This window comes from Sminthopsis crassicaudata, chromosome 2 (assembly GCF_048593235.1).
Source record: "Sminthopsis crassicaudata isolate SCR6 chromosome 2, ASM4859323v1, whole genome shotgun sequence".
Taxonomy (NCBI): Eukaryota; Metazoa; Chordata; class Mammalia; order Dasyuromorphia; family Dasyuridae; genus Sminthopsis; species Sminthopsis crassicaudata.
In genome coordinates this window covers 544,177,495-544,199,467 of record NC_133618.1, presented here as the reverse complement: position 1 = coordinate 544,199,467, position 21,973 = coordinate 544,177,495, and the positions used below count along the sequence as shown (strand labels likewise).

General features: G+C 38.9%; 1 protein-coding gene across 1 annotated transcript in view; it reads left to right on the top strand.

Moving 5' to 3' along the window:
• Nucleotides 1-243: 243 nt before the first annotated feature.
• Nucleotides 244-21,973, top strand: part of TLN2 (talin 2) — a 528,019-nt gene continuing 506,289 nt past the window's right edge. The window contains 1 exon segment of the mRNA XM_074294922.1: nt 244-1,130. The gene's annotated coding sequence lies outside the window, so the exon portion shown is untranslated.

Here is a 21,973-nt window from a genome sequence, read left to right as displayed (position 1 = left end):
TTTTTTTTTTTTTTTTTGAGTATAATTATTTGTTTTGTTTGTTTGTTTTTTGCATACTGTTTCCACCAGCAGATAGGGAGGGCAGGGACTTTGTTTTTTGATTTCTTTGTAGTCGCGGCGCTTAACACAGGACTGGCCACAAAGTAGATAATATGGTACTGTTCATTCGAAGTCCGACCTGTCGACCAGCACTTTTTCTGCGTGCACTGGACAATGGTTAGCCCTTACAAACACAATCTCCTCTGGCCCTCACAACACTTCTCTGGAGGAGGGTGCGATTATCTCCATTTTACAGACGAGAACACCGAGGCAGAGGTTTCAGAGGCTGGCTCAAGGTCACCCAGCCACTAAGTGCCCGAGGAAGGACTAGAACCCGGGTCTTCCGAGTTTGGCACTCCATTCCACCGAGCTGCAAAGTGGTCTAGACCCTGCTTCCCCTCCCCCTCCTTCCCGCGGCTCCGAGGCTGGTCACTCCTGGGCAAGGCCCGATATCTGCGCCCGGTCCCACACATCCGACCTCAGCCAGCAGTCCGAGAGCAGGACGGAGGGTCGCTCTCCCCTCCCCCATAGCCTCAATGAATCGTGATGGAAGAAGTACCAGCGGGCAGCCCCTTCCCCGAGACTCCGCCGGCGGGGCTGGGGGGATGCGGTCCCTTCCGCGGCCCCGGCAGGACGGCTCCTCCCCCGCGCCGCATGGCCTTGCTGGGTCACGGTCCGGGCTGCCGCAGTGAGGATGAGGGGGGTTCCAGCCGGGCCTCGGGGACAGCGGCGAGCCGAGCCCCCAGTCAGTCGCGGGGTGGGGAGCACGGTGCAGTTTGGGATGGAGAAGGAAAAAGAAAAAAAAAAGGCCCGAGCCGTCCCAGAGTGATGACGCGCTTCCTGCTCTCCCGGTGCTGGGGGCTCCGGGCTCGCGCTCCTCTCCTCTCCTGTCCTCGCGCTCGCACTCGCGCTCTCTCTCTCTCGACTGTTGTTCGGTGCTTGGAGCCGGCGGCGGCGGTAGCGGCGGCAGCAGCAATAGCAGCGGCAGCAGCGGCTGCTGGAGCAGAGCGGACTGCAGACGCACCGGGGGGCAAGCCAACTGCACACACACAGGCGGGCGCTCTGCAATGAAACCCTGAGCGCATCCCCCGGTAAGGCACACGGGTCATTCGGGTTTTCCTCTTCCTCCAGATGCATGCACGTTGCATGGAATTTCTCTTGTCTTTTTCCCCCTCCTCTTGCAAAGAGGAAAAATCTGGATTCCCCCCCCCCCCCTGTTCTCTCTACCCTCTCCCCATCTTGTGAGTGATGCCAGTGCAGAAATAAAATGCAAAGCTACCTAGACGCCTAATCCTGGAAAAGCTTTTTTTTTTTTTTTTTTCTAAAATAAAAAAAAGATTAAAAAAGATGAAAATAATGCACCTGTCTTTTGCATATGCATGTTTCATTGCACTCAACCTGGAGTACACGATTTGCAGTTGCAGATCTCTTTAGAGCCGGGACTTCGGAGCGGGCTCTTAGCTGCTTGCAGAGGAGGGTCTAATTCTCTGTTCCTGGATTGGTTTCCGGTGATTGGGCTTTAAAAAGCAGCCCCGGAGGCGAGAGTGACCCCCTCCAGTTGCCGGTTTCCAGCGACTTTGGCTGCCGCCTCCTGAAGCCTGGGAGAGTTAGTCTGGCTGGTTGATCACTTTCATTCCAGCACAACCCATCCCCGCTCCAGCGCTACTTTGCAAACTAGTAGCTAGCAGCCGCATCAGAAACTGAATATATCCGTCTTAATCTCACTAACCCTTTCTGGATTCGGGCTTTGAAAGCTTAAGGAGAGGCTAATCGCCTCTTTCTCCTTCGCTCTTTTACTTTGTATTTTTGTCACTTACACATTTCTGGATGCAAAAGGACCTGGGCAAAAGCCGAGGCATTGAGATCCAAGGAAAGGACGAAGGTTAAGTGCGGTTTGCTCATTTTGCCTTGGGTTTAAACTGAGAGCTTTAGCCGGGATAATGCACTCCCTCCTGTCTTTTTCTCCTGTCCCATTTCGCCTCTGTCTGAGCTGAAATTTCGCGCCCCGGGTTCTGTGGGAACTAGGGGATTGAGAGCAAGCATTTTGGGATCCTTGATAAGATTGAGTGAAGATATTCGAGGGCGCCATATTTTCAGTGGGTCTTGTTGGTGGGGGTTGGGGGTGTATATGTGTGTGTGTGTGTGTGTGTGTGTGTGTGTGTGTGTGTGTGTGTGTGCATGCTTGTGTGTGGAGACAGTTTCTGGAGCTGGTTAGCAGCCTTGCATCTTCAGCACCGCTTTCGTTACACGCGGGGGAGGAAGCGAGCTATATTCGCTGGGAAACTTTGTGCATGTCGAGGTGGGAGAGGACGACGGGGCGCGGGAAGCGGGGAGCGGAACGGGTATCCCTGCTAGAGCTATCGAGATGGGGGCGACGCGGGCTGCCGCACGCTGCCAAAGCTGGCATGAGCCGGAAGCGCCCCCCGCCTCCCAGATCAGGGACCAGTGGTGCTCCCTACTGGACCCGCTGGAGAGAAAGGGGAGGGTTGGAGGAAAGCAGTCCGGTCCAGTTGCTGGATACCCGCCCCACCCCACTGCGCCTTTCCCTCTCCCCTTCCCCACCGAAATCCCGAGGTACCGGCTCTGGGAGGAGGGGAACACGCCCATCCAGCCTGGAGGCTAGTTGCTTGTACGGGCTGTAGGGCACCTCAACCTGGCGCTCTAGAGATGCGGGGAACAGAGGTGGGTGCTTTTTTCTGCGTGTCGAAAAGGGGTGGGGTGGAAGGGGGAGTGGGAAAAGAAATATCCTCCCAGATCTTTTCCGGCGCTGCCCTGCGGAGCAATGACTGCTCGATCCAGAGAGGGCAAAGCAGCGGGGAGTCCCAGCAGCCGGGAGCTCCTGGGTTTCGCGTGGCTGCTTAGGAGCGTGGCTGGGGGTGGGGGCGGAGATGGAGAAAGGCGGGGGAAGGGGGAGCCGTTCCTGGGCAGTCCGTCCCCTGTGTCCTCCTTGGAATCGCGTCTGCGACTCCGTTGGCACTTCCAGCGTCCTCCCGAGCTGCCCAGCGCCCGCGGCCGCCCCCAGCCCTCGCCAACCCCTGCAAGGCCAATTCCCTGGACTTGCAATTCAGCTCCTGGAGGCGCGGAAAGGGGGCGGGGCTCGAAGTTGGGGTTTCTGTAAGTGAAGGTTTGTCTGCCAGGTGAGGCTTGGGGGAAACTTGGGTGTCTCCCGTGACAAATGTGAGAGAAGAGGGCATCGAGTGGTAGTGCTAGCTTTCATGGGAAAGAAGAGTTTACTGGGGAGGACCTTACGGGTGAAACGAAGTCGGTTATTCCTAGAGGTGTTGATAGGACCAAGGAGGAAGTTGACTTAGTTTAGGAAGCAGCTTTTCTTTTTGGTGGTGGAAAAAGTGGGTGTTGAGGTTAACTCCTAAGGACAAAGTGTTACGTATTTCCCACAGCAGATGATTTCTCAGAGGGGTAGCATCTGATAATAGAGTGAGCTGGACTTAACCAGGAAGAGTGGTCACTGACACCAGACGCTGGCGGTCACTTAACTTGCTCAGAGCCTTAGTTTCTTCAACTCTGTAAAATGGAGATGTTCTGTCTTGTATCAATAATCTCACAAAGATTCAAGCAAGACCTGCCTCTCATAAACCATGTTTTTTTTTTTTTTTTTTAAGTAAATCTTGTTCTTGTTTCCTGGTGGTGGAAGGAAAAAGAGGTAAATCTCCCGGGGACAACCACATCTCTGTGTTGTGTTTGTATGCAAAAATGTGCCAGACTTGCTATTTTGCATCTTGTTGAAATACTGCCATAGTATTGCTGTTCTGCATGTGCGTTTTGAGTTTTCTTTAAATAAACTGGACGGCAGCTTAAAGTCTGTGAAAGAGAATTTTCCTTTAAGAGCTATACTGTAATGTTAAGGTTTAAGCCACCCTAGTTGGAATTTTTTAGATTTTGGAAGGTCAGTTCTTTTAATCTGTTGCCTCCTAACCTAACCCTAATTACCATTAAATTTGCAAAATAATCTAATCTTTAAGAGGGGCTGGTGATCCGACTTCCTCTATCGTTTATGTGCTGGACCTTGGGGACTAAAGGAGAGAAAGTAGGCAATTGCTTTCCTAAATGCTATTTTCTGCACTCTCCTGTTCCCCCCACCCTTTTTTTTTTTTTTTTTTTTTTTGAGCTATAGCATACAACCATATATACCTGAGGATTTTCTCTGTTTTTCTCTGTCTAGCACAGACTAGTCTTGAAGCGAATCTAATGTGGTGATGAAAAATTCCATCTTTTAAAATCTTGCTTTAGACTACTAATTGTACATGGGCTATGAAGCTGCTTTAACTCCTTACTTTTTGCTGACCCTCATTAGACAAAATTGCAATGAAAAATTTGCCCTAATATATTAAAGCTGAAATTGTTTTTTTTCTGTCTTGGAAGAAAGAAGTCACCTTTTTTGAAGTTGTCTATAATGAAAATTATTACAGCATCAGAATAAGTATATAGACTTAGATTATATCAGTCTTTTCTATTTGGTGGTTGAGATAGACTTTGCATTTTTTCACTTTTGGGTTTTTTCTACACTATAGTCTAAGGAAACCTTCTCCCCCCCTCCCCCCTCCCCCCAAGTATTTTGAAAATGGAGTTGTCTTTTTGGGGAAATTATTATTTGTGTGTAGGGGATTTCCTCTCCCCCCTACATATTTTAAGTTTCTGACCATTTCCCTCCTTAAATCTATTCCCTTTCTCTTCTATCTACATATAACATGTTTATCTTCAGACTGTTCCAAGAGATTAATCCAAAAAAGTAAACAGAGGAATTTTGCCACTACAGGTGTAAATTTTTTTATAATCTTTTTTTTTTTTTCTGTGACAAAGATTAGGAGAAAAATCAAAAGAAAAGGACATTTTATTATAATAATAATTGATAGTTATGTAGTGCTTTGAGGTTTGCATTTTATTTACATTTTTTCCTGTAATCTCCATCTTTGAGGTGTATACCATAGGGATTGTTGTCCTATTACATATGAGGAAACTGAGGCCCAGAAAGGACAAATTATCCTTAACCTTACCCCTTAAATATTTCCTTTGTCTTAAAGGTTTTAGCATGTAGATTTAATTGTCAAATATGCTATTTAAAAAAATAACTTTTTTTGTATTACAGTATTACAGCTTGAGCAACATTCTGTGACTTCAGAATATTTGAAAACTGTTCTTTGCATGTTGTGAAACTCAAGACATCCTAATTTTGGGGGTGTTTTTTCTTTGACTGTCAAGAATATTAGGAAATAATATAGGATTTTGTGCCCTATGATAGTCTTTCCACAAATCTTGCAGCAATTTTTGGAAAACTTTTGGGTGTTTGTCCCTAAGGGGAAGAGAAGAAAAACTCAGTGAGGTTTTTTAAGCTAATTTTTTTATTGGGCATAGCAATTTTCAAGACAAGACGGAAGCTGTAATAAACATAGTCAGAATTATAGCCTAACTTATCCAGCTGGTGCCTTCTTAATTATGGTACCTTCCTCTAAAACTTTCTAATCCTATTAATTTTATATCTAATAAGGGAACTAACTAGTAAAAACTAGTCAAAACACAAACCAATTCAAACCATTTAAAATAATTAGAATAAATAGAGGGTAAATAACCAGATGTTTTGCCTAAAGATAAAAACATGGTTAAGGAATCTGTGGTCCATCTGTAATTTTTCCATTTAAAAAAAAATTACATGAAAAGTTTCAAAAGGCAGAAGTTCTTTTTACAGGAGGAAAAAAAAAACCCAACCCAATTTGACCAAAGAGAGAGATTTATGGTGTATCTCTCTTACATCAATATAGTTTTAACTCATTTTAAATAACCATTAGCTTTTGGAGTTAGTACTAGTTAGACAAGAAAGAACAGGTCATACTGAATACAGAATAGAATCACCGACTCTTTGAGCAGTTAAGGACTTTAAAGCTCATCTGTTTCTTTCTGCTTTGGGTATAAGAGACTTTATTTATGGGTTACCCAGAGTCATGACTTTGACTGGATTTTCAGAGTTGATGTTAGCTCCATGTTTTTGTTTACCTCTTAACAGTCACTTTAATTTCAGTCAGATTCTTGATGTTTTGATACATCTTCATATATACATATATGTATGTATGTGTGTATGTGTGTTATATATTTTACTTTTCTAAGGCTCTAGTGCCATTTAGAAAAATTTCTGTTGGGGGAATAATATCCCCCATAATTTTAGTTCCTAGAGATGATGTCCCTTTCTATTTCTACAGCAAGTAGATAATTAATAAATATTAATTCCTTCTGGAATGGAAACTGTTGACAGAAATGTTATGGAAAAAGTTCAAGGTCTGGGGAGTTCATATAACTCCTATTCTTCTTTACTTGTCATATCCTGGATAGAAAACCTACAATACAGAGAATGTTTAAAAAAATAAAACTTGATTGTCACTCTCTTGTCATCCAAATATGGCAGCACCCAGAGATACTTTTCAAAGGCAGGAGAAAAGACTGAGCTTTTGAAGCCATCTTTCTCCACAAAAATAATTTTTAGGAAGTCTTCCAGTGAGCTTCTTTCTAGGAGCTGGAAATCTTTATTTGTGTACATGTTGATTGAATATTTGGTAAAGTAATTTACTTCAGCGTAAAGGCCAACTCCTAGAAAAATTTTATTGTGGATTAGTGCCTTGCACTGAAGACAGTTATAGTAAAGATAGCTTTAGTTCTTTTCCATATCATAGAATCAAAGATTTAGAGGTAAAAGGGATACAGAAAGATAACTGCTCAAAGTCACAGAAATATTAAATGAGTGAGGTAGATTTTGAACTCAAAGCCCCTGACTCCAAATCCAGTCCTCTCACACAGGAGTCTGCCTCCCCCCCACCAATATTAGTTTACAATTGCTTTTGGCAATTGTGTCATATTTCCACAACACAAAGGGTAGCCATCAGAATGAAGGTTGACCTTTATTGCTGTACTTCCTCATGATCAAAGAGCGTTTATTAAATTGCTTTAGTGTCTGTTTAGCTGGTAATTATAGCATCCCATCTGAACTCCAGCCCTGTTCCCAGTTTTACTTCCAAATTCTTGACTTGAATTCTTTGTAGAAGAACTTAAGCATATTTTTCACTCCCTTCACCCCCAAGCATTAAATGGTGGCTCCTCTATGGCTTCATCTTTCTGGGTCCCAGTTTACTCATATGTACCACAAAAGGATTATACTAAATTATCTCCAAAGATCCTACAATTCATTAATTTTCTATTGTTCTCAGTGTCTTGTATAGTTCTGAGCACATAGTTGGTATTCATGAAATACTTGATGATCACTTGATTAATATGGAGGCTCTGGAGAGAACTAGACTTATTCTCTGGTGATTGCCTTTTGCTGCTTTTTCCCTGAGGAAAGAATTTATCCTGGAAGCAGCCTCAGTTGCTGTTGTACAGAAATGGGGATTTGACATCTCTGAGATGATAGTGATGGCATGTAGGTCAGTGATAGAGGTTATGCAACATTCAGTTCCTGTGTCCGCTTGAAAAACAGAAGAAAGATTTTTGCCTCTTTGTCTGGCATGGTGTTTAAGTATGTACATGTGTAAAGAATGTGATGCTATGGATGCTTTTCCCACATTCTTTTTTTCCTAAGGATTCTGAACAAAGTTCAGAGCACTAGGTTCTTATGTCTTAAATTAAAATCCTCTCTCTCATTTTTTCCCCTGGGTGTTTTCACTGCTTCTGGACATGACATTTAATTACTTGACACTGGTGTCTGTGTATATTCTGATATGTTGATTTAAATAAGAATACCTTCCAAAGTGTGCCCTGAGGTTATGCAGGTTAATGCTCCAGGGAAAGTCTAGATTATTATTGTGTTTTACTGTTTATTCTGAGGCCCACATAAGAAGCTTAATTTTCTGATTTATTTTGAAGTGCTACCTAAGGGTTCAAAACCTATTATTTATCTGCCTTAGATCCTGTTTAAAAGAGTCTACTTTCTGGGTAGCCAGAAGCTGGCCAGAGCTCTAGTTCTTCTGTGGAGATGCCTTGGTTTGACATAAGCATTTAAAAGAATCTTTTGTTCTTGAGTAATTATAATAGTTGACTTTTTTGCAGCACTTACAGTTTACTAAGTACTTTCTTCTCAATACGCTTGTGAGGTAGATAGTGCAGGTGTTGGTATTCCCATTTGACTCAGAGAAATCCTGAGATTTGCTTTTGAGTAACTTCAGCTCAGCAAACTTAGTGGCACCTACTCTTTTCAGGGTTATAATGCGTGTAAAGTCAAACAAAAACAGAGCATTGATGAAATCAATGAGAAGACCACAAAGATCATCTAGCTCACATTTTACAAAGGAGAAACTGAGGCTTGGTAGCTTAAGTTCCATAGGCATGAAGTGGCAGAATTGGAATCTGAGCCAATGGAGTGTGACTCCATAGCCAATGCTCATTTCAGTACAACACACCACTCTGTAGAGCTCAGCTACCAATAGGGGAATAGGACATATATTCACATAGTTATAATACAAAGTAGCAGGACAGGAACAATGGAAAGGTTCAGATAAATGATTGTAAGAGAATTGTGGTGGATTTCATATTGATGATAAATAAGACCTTAAATGAAGGGAGAAATTTCAGTAGGTTGAGATGAAGAAGTATATTTCTAGTATAGGTCATCAATGCATCCAAATTGAATAAAGCACCAAGTAGTAAGTTTAAGCAAGAGGTGATGAGGGCTTCAAATAGGACAGTGGCTGAGTAGAGAGGAGGAGATCTATGCAAGTGATGCTGTAAGGGTAGAAAAGAATAGATTTGGCAACTGTTTAGTTAAAGGAGAGTGAGCAAAAGTGAAGTATTGAGGATGACATCAAGGTTGTAAACAGGGTGACTTGGAATAATGGAAGTGCTCTCAGCAGTAATCAGGAAATTGAGAATTGGGGAGAAAAGATGAGTTCTGTTTTGAACAGAGTGAGTTTAAGATGCCCATGTGACGATTGCTAGACAGTTGTTAATGTAGGATTATAGCTTAGGGGAGAAAGGAAGGCATGAACTGTATATGTGATAGACAACTGCACGGAGAAGGCAATTAAACAAATTAGAATTGATTAGATCATAATAGAAAATTTAAAAAAAGAGAGGAGGTCCTATGGCAGGAATTTGGGGGACACCTGCATTTTATGGATATGAACTGGATGGAAAACCTGGCAAAGGAGACTGAGGAGTAATCTGACTATGACGTGAACCAAGAAAGAATAGTGTTTACGAAACCCAGAGAGGAGAAAATACCCAGGAGGAGGAGATGATAGTTTTGAATGCCAAATGCTATAGAAGTCAAGAAGGATGATAACCAGACAAGACTTCATTTGGCATGCTAAGAGATCACTAGTACCCAGAAGAGAAGAAAAGCAGATAAAATGGAGGCGCTAAGCATTGACTTCCTCCAATTATTTTGTCGAGAAGGGAAGGAAGAATATTTCACAGTACTGGAGGATCTAAAGATGGCTTTTTTTGTAAGGAGATTTAAATTTTAGGGAAGTTGCTATTAACTCTGGAGGGATTAAAGATTGGAGCAGGAGTAGGAATGATAGTAGGGGTAATCTTCTGGAGAAGACAACATGAGATAGGATCAAGAATTCATGTAGAGGGGGAGGACTTGTTAAGAAAAAGAGCAATTTCTTTTTATATGTGAGCTGTTAGGGGAGTGTGACATGACGAGATGAGAAGACAGTATTTTTGGGGAAAGACCTCATTTTTTGGTGATGAATGAGGCAAGGTTCTCAGCTGAGAAGATGAAGTGTTATGGGGAATTTGAGGAAAGAATAAGAAAGTTGGATCAGTCATCATGAATGCAATAGAAAATGCTAATAAAGGGCTATTTGAGATGAAATAATATCAACATAGTTTTATAACTTCCCTTAGTTCCTTTCATGTGAGTAGGAATGAAATAGACAGATGATGGGAATGATCCAGAGTTGGGTTTTAGCAAGGAGTGATTTGAAAAAGGACAAGGCAGGAAGGTATATGAGAATTAGAAATATAGTCCATGAATTGAACTGGCTTGGTAGCTGTGTGAAGGCTTCATAAAAGGGAAAAAAGACAAGATCAACAATAAAACAGCTTTAAAAAGTTGTCATATATATATATGAAGACCTGAGCAAGATTGGTGACTATGAGTGGTAAGGAGAGTCTGAATGTTCAAAATAGTGTGAATGTAGTATAAATAGAAGTAGGCAGCTGGATTGTATGTGGGGAATGAGGGAAAAGGAAGAGTATGAGGTTGACTCTGAGACTTGTCCCATTAATTAGTCATTTTTCTTTAGTAATTGCCATGCACTAGTGATACAAAAATTTCCTTGCAATAAAAGGCTTAAATTCTATAAGAAGTAACATGTATGAGAAATAAGTAAGTTAGGAGGAGAGGTGTAGATTTGAGAGGAAGATGATGACTTTTGTTTTGTAGAGGTGAAGTTTGAGTAGCCAGGTAACGTCTTATTAAAGATGTCCAGTGAGCAGTAGGTGATTCAAGAGATTAGGGCTGAAGATAAAAGATTTGGAACTTATAAGTTATAGGTGGGTTGACTGTATGTAAAGAGAGTTTCCACTATGGCATTTCTCCTACACTGATAAAACCACAGGTTCAAATGAAAAAAAAAGTATGTAATAGTAATTATTGTCACCTTATTTCTTTTGGGCTCATTGTCCTCATCTGTTAAATGTGGAGGTTGGACAGAATGACTCTTTTATCTTCTTTTCTTAGTCTTTTCTGTCTGGAGTTATATCATGGTCTTCAAAAAAAGTTATAAGAATTCCTATTTAATTTTTTCCTGTCAAATCAGTTTCTCAAATCTCTCAGCTGGATTATTATTCTTCCTCTCCCAAGGGAAGGTCCAGGGTCAGAGATCATAGAGACAGAAAGGAGCTTAGGGACCATTTAGTCCAAATCCTCATTTTACAAATGATTAATGAGACAAAGAGATTAAGAGACTTACCTAACAATAAACAGCTATTGGGACTGGAACCCAAGTTTTCATATTCTTAATATGATATTCTTCATACTACACCATCTATGTCCTATTGGGCTCTACAAGCAGTATAGGGAACCACGGTGATTTCTGAAAGAAGCTGCCAAAAATGATTGTGTAGGAGAAAAATAGGGAGTGGGGAGTGGGGATGAGATAGCCGAGAACTATGATCCTTCTGGGGAAAAGCCTGATGTTCTTTCCTCAACATTGGAGATACAGAGTTTGACTTGTAACTTCCGACCATCTAATTGCAGTCTAGTCCTTTCTTTAACTTGAGTTGTTTTCACTCTTCTACTCTTTCTACCTCCCTGTTTCTGTTAGAGAAGGATAGTCTGTAAAAATCACATTTTAAATGCATATAAAAGGGTTTTAAAATTTTCTTTCCAAAAACCACTCCACAAGTTGAATTTAATTCCCTGGCTTATTTCCATCATATTCTGGCTTGGAAATGGCTAGAGTGAAAATGGTAATCACTTTTTAAAATAAGTTCTCTACCTGAAGAATTTTCAGTATTTACTTCATTAGGTTTTTTGGCTACCTGTATATACCAGAGGTATTCCAGTTATAGAGCAAAGGATTCATCCAGCTGCTTGATAGGCTGGAAAATAATAGGAAACTGACAGTAGGTTTTATTCCTTGTGACAGGGGAAAAAAAAAAGAGTATTTGAGAGTGAGGTATCTCTTATTGCTGACTGTGGAACAGTTACCTATCTAATCATTGCCCAAAATTGAAATCTTTTTTGGGTAAGACCATTTCTGTTTGTACATTTTGACCTCCCAGCTCTTGAAGCCCTTTGGAGGTGGCTTTATAGCAAGTGTTTAAAAAAATATTCTTAAACACATTAATTCTCTTAGAAGTTGAGATACCAGATTAACAAATATATGTCATAAATTAGGGGAAAAATGGGGAATTCAGAGAAGAGGCTGCTGTATTTATCTATGCTATTGAAGGTGATATATCTCACACACTCTGAGGTGTGACAAAAAAGGCTTGTTAGTGGTTTGCAAATATTGGTTCTTCAAGCAAAAAGTTTTGGGGGCTCTTGATTAAGTATTCATGATAGAATTTTGCATATTTGCTTGTTCTTTTAAAATCTTTTCTTAAAAATTCCAAAGTTCTGTTTGATTTTCCAGTGAATTATTCAGCTTCGGTTTCTATTGTTGGAATCTGACCTTTGAAGTGTCAGGGTTGAACAAAGGAACTATAGATTTTGAAGCTAGAAGGAATCTTAGGAGATCATAAAATATTAGAATTCAAAGGGACTTAAAATTTCCTAGCCTATCCTTCACATGAACAGGAATCTCTTGTATGATATCTCCCCAAAGAGGTCATTAGGGAATCAAAGACTATCCAAGACAACCTATCCTATCCCATGATTGGATGTCTTTTAATTGTTAGGAAGATTTATTTCCAAAATTTAGCACAGTGCTTGGCTCACAGTAAGCATTTAATAAATTCTGTCTTTTATCCATCCAGCCATCCATCCATCCATCCATATATCAATCTTATCTAAACTTTTTATTTAAGTTTTGATCGATCTGTCTCTACACTTTATCATCTCTATTTCTCCATCTTTATCATCTGTTTTTGTCTTGTTATATATGATTTTTCTCTGTTTATTTGTAGACTTGTTTACTTCAGTAGTCAAGTTCCAACAGTCCTCTTAGACTTTTTGTTCTTCCATTCATTTCAAGATGTTGAAAACTCAGTCCTTACTTCTCCAAGTAAACTTCTTCAGTTCCTTCTACTTCCTTGGATATGGATCTGTAATCCACTCACATTTTTAGTTCTTTGGATGTTCTCCATTTTGTAAGTGCCTTTCCTAAAATGAGAAAAACAGAACATCTCACTGGTTTTCTGTTTGTATTTTGCTTTTCTTAGTGAGATTTATGTCATGTTAACTTTCTGAGTTTACCATGTCATACTATTGACTCATTCAGCCCATTGAAGTCCACTAACTTCACCTAGACATTTTTATACATTAGTCTATTTTTTTGAGCTATGTAAAGTTAATATATTTGGGCAAAGTAAAGAGGGGCAGAGGGGAGGGAAAGAGCAGGAAGACCTGGACAAGTCACCAAACATCTTAATGTCTCAGGTATCTCTTGGAGGTAGAGGTTTGTGCTCAATTTGAGGCATAGATCCTTTTGGTAGTCTGGGGAATCCTGTAGAGGCCTCAAAATCATATATATATATATATATATATATATATATTAATGTATAAAATAAAATAAGCAGGATAACAAAGGAAACCGCTTATATTGAAGTACAGTTAAGTGGCTATGTAATACAAGGGATAGAGCATTGGGCTTGGAATCAGGAATTCTTATCTTCTCAAATACACCCTTAAACACTATTTTTCTGAACTTAGACAAGTCAGTTAACCCTGTTTGCCTCACTTCCTTATAATGAGCTGGAGAAGGAAATGGCAAACCACTCTAGTTATCTTTGCCAACAAAATCCCAAATGGAGTCACAAAGACTTGGAGGTGATGAAAAATTACTGAACTGACAGTTAACAAAATGCTAAGGAAAAAAAATTATTGTCACATAACATATCTAGTGGCAGATCTTATAACTACAGTAATTTATAAGTAGTAAAGAGATTTTGATATCTACAACACTTGTAGTGTGAGATGAAAATATTTGTGAATTCTATTGATAACTTTGTTTTCTACCTTCAAAACAGAAGGAAATGATAAATCTCAGTGAGATGTCACATAGACACAAATTTATGGATCCCTATGAAGTTTTGGAGTCCTGGATCCAAGATTAAGAACCCTGACTTTAAAGTTACAAATTGCAGAAAAGGTATCAGCTTGTATTGCTAAAGGGAACTTCTTTTCCTGAGAGTTCACTATATTATTAAAATCATAGATTAGATCCTAATTGATCTCTTTCTTAGCAAAGCAAAGCAAAGCAAAAACAAACAAAAGAAAAACTGTGGATTAGGATGATATAGGAAGTAGACTTTGTAACTATTGACAGTAGAAATTTGAAAAAAATAACACTTATAAAATATATTAATATAATAATATATAGATAGTAACAAAAATGTGCTAAAAGGGATTTGCTGTAGCCAATATTATTACTAGTAAATGTTAATGATAATGAAGTATTAGACTTCCAGATCAGATCCGAACATTATAAAGAACATCTATATATAATTAAAAATTTCCTAAGACCTTGGCCCATGTATTCATATTTAATATAAAAATTCAGCACAGTTAAATAATTTGGACTTTTTTTTAATCATTCACAAGGTTTAGACACATAGTTGGATTATAAATGCTTTTTAGATTTTTTTGTATCTATTTTAATAAAATTTAGTTTGCTCTGGCTTTTCAATTATAGTGCCTTTTTAAAGATATGAAATGATAGTAACTTCTAAAGGGAAATCTAGTTGAATAAATTTTTAATTTAGATTTCTGTTATTTGGGATTAGAATACTTTAGCAAAAAACGACCTTAAGTTGTCTATTCCAGGTCCTTCATTTTTCTATATTATTTATGTAAAATCCAAAAAGATGAAATGATTTGAATGGCCACTGTCTCAATGCAAGCATATTGTCTTCAGTTTTAAGCAGAGTTCTTGAAACATAGGAATAAGGACTGGGCCTATAATTTTATTCATTAAAGCAAACTACTAGAAGAGAAAACTTCCTGTAACAATTCAGGTCAAAACCTTTTTAGCAACTCAATCTTACTGAGTTGCCAAAAGAGATTAAAACAACAAAATAAAAATCCCATCTCCTTACCATCACCATCACTGTTAGTGATGGGGGCAATAGCCCTTTTAAGATTTCTTGTCTGATCTACAACTTCCTTTGGGACTGATCTTTGATTTTCAAGATCTGGTCAAGCCAGTTTTAGGCTATATCCAGCTCCCACCAGATCTGAGCTGGTGAGTTTTCAGCCCCCATTCTAATGATCTGCTCAGGCAGCCCAACCCCCACCTGGTGGGTTCTGGCTATCAAGGAATCAACCTGGGCTCCACCCATATGCCCCTTCAAGCAGATAAAACAGCCAAGATGGAATCATCCCTTGGCAGAGAGTTGAAAGATACCAGCAAACATGCTTTGCATCAGAGACTCTCTGTCCCGCTACCTCTGGCTGTGTATCTTCCTCTATCTTTAGATTTAACCAGACTTTAACCTTGCTTCCAAACCTTGCAATAAACCTCTTTTTATCAATCTAGGTTTTCGGGCCTGTAAATTCATTTACAGGGGACTCTCGCTGCCACTAGACCTGATTTAACTTTGTATCCTTCTGCCGAATCCTAAGGGGTTGCAGGGGAGCTCTGTTGGACTCACTGTACCCCAATCCTTCTACTAGACCTCAGTTAATCTTAATCCTATTGAGGTATATTCCTCATCATTAGGTATTTACCTCATCATTTGGTTCCCTGTTACCTCATCATTTGTATATGTAATACTTTACAAATCTTTTAAAGTTGTCATCCAAATGGGATTTGGTTGTAATATTGAAACACTGACGATTAAAGAAAACCTTGATAGAAAACTATTTGTATTTTGATAGCTGTGTAAATAAATTATTGAATCTTTGCTTGACTTGTAAGAACTTTCTTGCCCAAAGGTAGAGGAAAAGTATTTTCTCAGAACTTGCCAGTGCAAATTATAACCTCTTCACATCTTAGAAGACAATTTCATGAGTTGCTGTGGTCAAGACAGTCCATTACCATATAGTTATTAGACTCTCTGCACTTTAGATTTGTCTTCAGATGATATATGTCTATTCCATTACCTAGTCTGTACTCAAACCCTTCCTAACTTTAATAGAGGATCTTATAGATCAAGGGGTGTGCGTGTGTATGTATGTGTATGTATGTATGTGTGTGTGTGTGTGTGTGTGTGTGTGTGTGTGTGTGTGAGAGAGAGAGAGAGAGAGAGAGAGAGAGAGTTTTTACATGCATAAATTCAGATGCATAGTATTACAAGGAAAACTAGTTATATATAAATAGTTATGAAATATTTTAAAATAAACAAATTCACAGACAGAATCCCTGGATGAGAAGTTTGTGTTCTAATATAAACTTCAGTGACTCAGGGTCACTTCCTTGCTACAATGGGACACTGGATGTTCTAGTCTTACTAGAATAGGAGAAATACATTGAACTATTTAAATAGGTCTTGACATTTCAGTAATTACAAAGTACATTTTTCTATGAAAATTAAATTTTCTTTGGGAAGAAATTTCCAATTCTAAGTTTGCTGCATTGGGTTGAAATCATATTTTTTTTATTTCCTGGCTCCTAGCAGCTGCTGGAATTCTGGGTCCACCCCTGTTCCCTGATCAAACTTTGCTGAGCCTGCTAGATCTGTAGCTGCTGTCTCTCAGCAGGTATCATCAGGGGAGATCTTCTCCTCCAATTCTAACTTCCCCTGCTCCTCAGGGTGTCTTCGGTGAGATGGACTTCATAGGCACTGCTTGCTATGATCTTGAACCTTCTAATAGCTTAAGGTTCTCAGAGAACTTCCTCTACTCATTAATATCAACAGGATTCATTCCTAAATTGGTTAGCATAGTGTCCTTTTTTCTTAATTTCCTCAATCCAATCCAATTCACTAAACAATTATTAAGCATCTACCAAGTGCCAGGCACTATGCTAAGCACACAGGATACAATACATAAAAGAAAGCCAGTCCCTGACCTCAAAGAGTTTATAGTCCAGTAGGGAGAGACAAGATACCCACACCAAAAAGCAAGAAAGTGGAAATAGCCTGAGGAGAGGGGAAGGTATGTGGAGCAGCAATAGGGGATCTTTTGTTCCTTGAAACAGAACCATTCTTGGAACCAGAACCTGGTTCTACCAAACCAGACAGAACATCTGATGCAAAGTAGAGTGATCTGAAAGAACAGCTTTTGTTCCCTACAGAGGAAGGCATTGGGAGAAGTTTGGTAACTTCCAGTCAGGAGGGGACAGGAGGCTGAGGAAAGTGGGGTCAGTCGAAGTTTGAGTTAACATTCAGGTGGTAAGTTTAAAAATAATGAACTTGACCTGGGGAGGAGCATCTTGTTTTGGAGCTGAAACTAGTTACTATAGTATATGCAAAATGGATTCTTTGCATGTCATCCTTGGGGCACTGAGTCCCAGTGGCCACTCTTTCATTTCTATTTACCTCTACCCTTTCTCCCCAGTGTCTTCAGATCTAACTACTCTTTTCACCAGATCCCCTGGAATGACTGATCCACGATCACCAAATTTCCTCCCCTTTCTTAATCCTTGTCTTCTGTTTCTTGGTACTCCCCCAGACTTGGTTCCTTCCTGGTGCTCTATCTACTGAGTCCACTTTTTAAAAATAAAAAAAATCTCTTTCTTGCAGTTTTCACTTTTTGTTCTGATTCTTCTTTTAGAACATGATTAATGTGGAAATAAGGTTTAATATGATTATACATGTATAATCTATTAGATTGCTTGCTGTTTTGGGGAGGGAAAGGAAGGAGGGAAAAAAAAGTTTAGAACTCAAAATCTTTCAAAAGTGAATGTTGACTAGTCCTGAAGTCAGGAGGATTTGAGTTCAAATTTGGCCTCCAACATTTAACACTTCCTGGCTGTGTGACCCTGGGCAAATCATGTAATCCCAATTGCCTCAAAAAAAAATTGTTGAAAACTCTCTTCACATGCAATTTAAAAAATACTGTTAAATGGACGAAACAAAACAGAGATCTCCCTTTGGTTCCTAAGTGAAGAGGTCTCATGGCTCCTCCTAGTCTTCTTACCATACCCTATATTTTTGAGCTTTTTGCCTTCACAGTTTTCTTTATTTCTGCAGTGCCTTTCCTCCAACTCTTTGCATGTGGAATTCCTATTTGGTTTTCAAAGCCCAATTTGCATGTCATCTCCTCTATGGAACATTCCCTGACCCTCTCTATTGCTAATGACCCCCTTTTAAAGTTATATTGCACTTTGATTTATATTTTTTCTAGTGCCTTTGTCTTGTCATATGTTACAGTAAAATCTCTGTACCAGAGATTCCCAAATACTTTCCATAATCCCTAAGTCAAAGTAAACATCTAACAGTTCCATTAAGTTCAAACAGTTTTCAAAAGTATCGATGTTGTAGTTATTATATAGACTTTCTTGAAATGGAAATTTATTGCTTTATATTTTGAATTCCCCTTGTGTCCATGATATGGACACATATCATGTTTTGTATATAATTTTAAAATAAATTAATTTTTAAAGGTATTGATGTCCCAAAAATTAAAATATTTAGAAAAATAATACATATACATTTCAAGAAAAATAATATTTTAATTTCATTTTAAATTATCACAATCATTTGCTAATGGAATGTGTTCACTGATGAGTATTGCACAGCTTTTCAGATTTTGGAATCAGAATGGATATTGTCACCTTCAGATCTTGTACCATATTGGTTTTTCTGTCATACTCTTTATTTATTTATTTATTTTTTATTTATTTAGAATTTTTTTTCCCACAGTATATATGCATGAGTAATTTTTTAAATAATATTATCCCTTGTATTCATTTTTCCAAATTATCCCCTCCCTCCCTCTACTCCCTCCCCTTGATGACAGGCAATCCCATACATTTTACATGTGTTACAATATAACCTAGATACAATATATGTGTGTAAATACCATTTTCTTGTTGCACATTAAGTATTAGATTCTGAAGGTATAAGTAACCTGGGTAGATAGACAGTAGTGCTAACAATTTACATTCACTTCCCAGTGTTCCTTCTCTGGGTGTAGTTGTTTCTGTCCATCATTGATCAGCTGGAAGTGAGTTGGATCTTCTTTATGTTGAAGATATCCACTTCCATCAGAACACATCTTCATACAACATTGAAGTATACAGCGATCTCCTGCTTCTATTCATTTCACTCAGCATCAGTTGATGTAAGTCTCTCCAAGCCTCTCTGTATTCCTCCTGCTGGTCATTTCTTACAGAGCAATAATATTCCATAACCTTCATATACCACAATTTACCCAACCATTCTCCAATTGATGGACATCCATTCATCTTCCAGTTTCTAGCTACAACAAAAAGGGCTGCCACAAACATTTTGGCATATACAGGTCCCTTTCCACTCTTTAGTATTTCTTTGGGATATAAGCCCAATAGCAGCAATGCTGGGTCAAAGGGTATGCACAGTTTGATAACTTTTTGGGCATAGTTCCAAATTGCTCTCCAGAATGGCTGGATTCTTTCACAACTCCACCAACAATGTATCAGTCATACTTTACTTTTTTTATTATAGCAGCCATCCAAAGTTAAGTTTTGGAAGGCTGTGACATTGTAAACAAGAAAATTACTGGCTTAGTTAAGAGTAAGCAAAAACAAACAAACCCTGATTTCAAATCTAAAGATGTTATTAAAAGAAATATAGTTGTGATCTATGAATATGATGGAACATTATTGTGGTATAAAAAATAATAAAGGGTATAGTTTCAGAACAATCTGGGAAGACTTGATGAGGTCTAGATAAGATATACCTAAATAAAATTAGGATTAATTGAAGTCTAGTGAAAGTTTTGGGGTACAGGGAGTCAAATGGACTCCCTGGAACCCCTTTAGATTCGTCGCAAGGATACAAAGTTAAATGAGTTCTAGTGGCAGCTCGAGAGTTCCCTGTAAAGGAATTTACAGGCCTGAAAACTTAGAATGATAAAAAGGTTTGTAGGGTTTGGAAGTAAGGTTAAAGTCTGGTTATTAAAAGGTATTAGATAGAGGAAGAAATACACCAAAAGTGGCAGACAGAGAGTCTGTGATGCAGAGCATGGTGCTTGTGTGTTTCGACCCTCTGCCAAGAGGTGATTCCAGCTTGGCTTTTATTTGCTTGAAGGGGCCTATGGGTGGAGTCCCAGATTGATTCCTTGAGGGCCAGAACCCACCAGGTGGGGGTTGGGGAAACCTGAGCAGATCATTAGAATGGGGGCTGGGTACAGCCCAAGTTAGCTCAGATACAGATCTCTCCCCTTAGAATACAAAAGGGTGGTTTTGACCAGATCTTGTAAATCAAAGGTCAGTTCCAAAGAGGGTTGGAGATCAGAAAGGAATCTTAAAGGGAGCTACGCCCGCTTCTGACTTACATGAACTGATGCAAAGTAAAATCATAAACATGATTAACTGTGAAAGAGTATTTCTGATGAATATTACAATCCACCACAATTCCAAGAAACTCATAAAAAAGTGCTAATTACCTCTAGAGAACTGATGAACTCAGAGTGATAATTGAGGAAATTTTTTTGTTTTCCTCTTTTTGTTTCTTTTTTTCCTTCTCCAGAACATTGATAATGTGGAAAAGATGTTTTAAATGATTTCACATGTAGAAGAGATATTGTATTTCTTGCCTTCTCAATGAGATGGTGGGTAAAGGGATGGAAGAAGGGGAAACAATTTGAAACTGAAAATAAAATTAAAATTGAGTTTCAATAAGTCTTATTGATTTTTTTTTTCTACAATCCAGTTCATGATCTTTCTGTTGAAAGAATGAAAATATATTTCATCATCAAGCCTCTGGAATTAATATTGATCATTTCCTTAAATTTAAATTCTGATATCTTTTGATGTATTAAGGTGGGTCATTTATAAAGTTAAATCCTATTTTGTTTATTTTGCTTTTTATTTTCCCATTGAGTGGGGAGAGTTTATTGACTAATAGTTTAGGCTTTCTGGTGATAATTTTTTCTACTTGGATTCTAAATAGACCTGTAGAAATGCCATAGGCAAAGCCATTGAGTTTGCCCCAGTTTTCTAAATTTTTCTAAACTTTTCAAGTAGTTAAAAAACAAAGAAAGGCACTGCATCAGATTGGCAGTGTGATAGCATTGAAAGAGCCTTGAGATACAGTGGGAGACAGTTTTGCAGGGATATAGATTAGATTGTAAATCCTAATTATGCTTAGTGGGAAGGAACACTAGGCCTGGAGCAGGAAGATCTGAGTTCAGATTTAGCCTCTTGCTAGCTGTTTAATCCTAGGCAAGTCATTTAACCCCATTTGCCTCATCTGTAAAATGAACTAAAGAAGGAGATGTCAGACCACTCTAATATCTTTGCTAAGAAAACCCCAAATGAGGTGATTTAGAATTGAACACAATTGAAATGACTCAACAGCAACAATTTTTAAATGCTTTCTTAGATTGTTATGTAAATATGATTTGTTCTTATTACATTTGTCAAAAGAGGAATATATTGTAGTGGTCAGAGCTTTGGACTTGAAGTTAGAAGACCTGTGTCCCAGTACTATCTACTCTACTTAATAATCATTTAGCTCGGCCAGTAACTTCATCTAAGTTTCCTCATATGCAATATGAAGATAAAGATAATTGCACTTCTTGCCTCATAAGATTATTAAGATCAGATGATAGTGTATGTAAAACACTTTGTAAAGGTTTATTAAAAAAAATCTATTAGTAGTAATAGTATTAATGTCATCATTAGTGGCTAGGTTTTTGGTTGTTGCTCGGTTTTCTTTGCTCTGATATTGGGCACATATTAGTTGCTCTCCATTCCTTGTTTGTGTTCCTGATTCCCTCTTCCTCCTACCCTATTTTATTATACCCTAGATCCTTAGAGCATTGACTGTTTTGGGAAATGCTTGGCAGTAATGCCTTTGTGGCTTTTGGGGCTGTGAAAGTATGGTATTAGGCAAGGGGTATGACAGCAGCCTTCTAAGCTATTTTGGAGTGTCCACTTTGTAACGTTTCACCTCCAGAGTGAATTACTAGGAACTGAGTACCTAACTATAAGCTATTATTTTTATTTGAGGGCAAAATAGGTTGGCATATAATTTTTCTAATATTCTCTGAAACTCTTAAATATTTCTAAGTATCATCAGGGAAAAATATCCTAAGAGAGACTTGCTAAATGGTTTGAAATAACTGTCCATGTGCATTTTTGAAATGACAATTAGAAGCTTATTTGAGGAGCTGAAGGCCTGCTGTGCAGCATTAGTCTAGGCAAGCTCAGTGCCAAATTGGGAAGTTCTCCCA